This window comes from Callospermophilus lateralis, chromosome 16 (assembly GCF_048772815.1).
Source record: "Callospermophilus lateralis isolate mCalLat2 chromosome 16, mCalLat2.hap1, whole genome shotgun sequence".
In the NCBI taxonomy this organism is placed as follows: Eukaryota; Metazoa; Chordata; class Mammalia; order Rodentia; family Sciuridae; genus Callospermophilus; species Callospermophilus lateralis.
In genome coordinates, this window is record NC_135320.1 from 51,208,996 (window position 1) to 51,211,406 (window position 2,411).

General features: G+C 36.3%; 1 non-coding gene across 1 annotated transcript; it reads left to right on the forward strand.

Moving 5' to 3' along the window:
• The first annotated feature begins 769 nt into the window (after window positions 1-769).
• On the forward strand, window positions 770-876 carry LOC143382423 (U6 spliceosomal RNA). Its single transcript, XR_013088978.1, has one exon. It is a non-coding gene; the product is annotated as a U6 spliceosomal RNA (small nuclear RNA).
• The last annotated feature ends 1,535 nt before the right edge of the window (window positions 877-2,411 follow it).

Here is a 2,411-nt window from a genome sequence, read left to right on the forward strand (position 1 = left end):
TAGTCTAGCTATTAAAAAAGTGCCACAGGAAACTAATCTAACCAAGAAAATCTGTATCATACAAAGCACGACAAAATAATATCCCTTCGTACCAAGCCATATTGAATCCTTCCTTGAACACCAACAACAGCATGCCTACAAACCCCTCTGGGACCCAATAGTGATTTAGAAACAAATTAGAGAAACAGTGCCATCTGCTGATTATACATACTGTTTTGCTGCAAGTCATGGAATTTCAATCTTGCCAACATCTATATATTAAGTTGCCCAGGCAGCGTAAACTATAGGCCATGATTATACAACTCAAATAAGTGCCAGCTGGGTTTTCTTATTTGCTTCTTTATCATACACCCTGTTACAGGGATGGATAGAGGATGGTCCATCCAAAAGTTAAATTACGTGCATCAGATCTGTTCACATTTTAATTAATCATTAGCGATTCAGTCCTAACAAGAACATAATTGAAATGTATTTATATTGTCATTTAGAACAGGAATATCATCACATAAAACTACATGAGAGGTATATTTATATAATTAGGAATGAATTATGTGACTCAAATTTATTGCCAATTGATAACTTTGTCAGTTCATGCAGTAGATTGATAGAAATCATGTAAGCAGCAAAGAAGAGTCTACATTTTGGGTGCTTTTTTTTTTTTTTTTTTTTTTTTTTTTTTGAGTCGAGCACAAACTATGCTCAGCAATTGGCCTAGGAAGTACTTTGAAACTGAGCAAGATGGTTAAAGAAAACAAAGAGGTGAACTACTGTGCTCACTTTGGCAGCACATATACTTAAATGGGACCAATACAGAGAAGATTAGCATGGCCCCTGGGCAAGGATGACACATAAATTTGTGAAGTGTTCCATATTTTTACACACATGTCAAATAGAGCACTAATCTTCAAGATATACAAAGAACTAAAAAAACTTAACACCAAAAAAAAAAAAAAAAAAAAAAAACAAAAAACCCAAACAACCCAATCAATAAATGGGCTAAGGATCTGAACAGACACTTTTCAGAAGAAGATATACAACAAATACATGAAAAAATGCTTAACAACTCTAGCAATTAGAGAAACGCAGTCAAACTACTCTTAAGATTTGGCCAGGTACACACCTATAATCCCAGTAGCTCTGAAGGCTGAGACAGGAAAATCGTGAGTTCAAAGCCACCTATAATCCCAGTAGCTCACACCTATAATCCCAGTAGCTCTGAAGACTGAGACAGGAAAATCGTGAGTTCAAAGCCAGCCTCAGCAACAACGAGGTGCCAAGCAACTCAGTGAGATCCTATCTCTAATAAAATACAAAATTAGTATGGATTGGTCTGGGGATGTGGCTCAGTGGTCAAGTGCCCCTGAGTTCAATCCCCAGTACAAAAAAAAAAAAAAAAACTATTCTAAGACTTCATCTCACTCCAGTCAAAATGGCAGTTATTAAGAATACAAGCAACAATAAGTGTTGATGAGGATGTAGAGAAAAAGGCACAGTCTTACATTGCTGGTTGGACTGCAAATGGTGCAACCAATCTGGAAAGAAGTATGGAGATTCCTTAGAAAACTTTGAATACAATCGCCATTTGACCCAGCTATCCCACTCCTTGTTTATACCCAAAGGGCTTAATGTCAACATACTATAGTAAAGCAGCCACATCAATGTTCATAGCAACTCAATTCACAGGAAACGAATCTAAACCAAGAAAATCTGTATCATACAAGGTACAACAAAATAATATCCCTTTGTACCAAGGGGCAACCTAGATGCCCTTCAATAGATAAATGGATAAAGGAACTGTGATATATATATACACAATGGAATATTACTCAGCATTAAAAGAGAATAAAATTATGTCATTTGTAGGTAAATGAATGGAGTTGGAGAATATCATCCTAAGCGAAGTAAGTCAATCCAAAAAACCAAAGGCCAAATGTTCTCTCTGATAAGTGGATGCTGATCCATAAAAGAGGGGTATGGGAAAAATGGAGGAACTTTGGGCAAAGGAGAGGGGTTGGGGAGGGGGAATGAGGTGGGGGGGGCAGGTAAGATGGTGGAACGAGATGGACATCATTACCCTAGGTACATGTATGACTTAACAGGTGATGCGACTCTACATCATTTACAACCATATAAATGAAAAGTTGTGCTGCTGCAATTGCATACAATGAATCAAAATGCATTCTGCTGTCATATATACTTAATTAAATAAATTAATTAATTTAAATTTTTTTAAAAGAGGCAAACCACTTTATTCATTCAATTTCTAAGTAGCTGTTTCTTTGCCAAGCACCACTGAACATCCTAAGAATAAAAGGATGAGTAAAATGAAATCCTGGCCCTCAAAGAATTCTGTCTAATGAGAATGGAAAAAAAGTGAATGAGCAGTTATGGATAATGTGTTAAGAGCTACC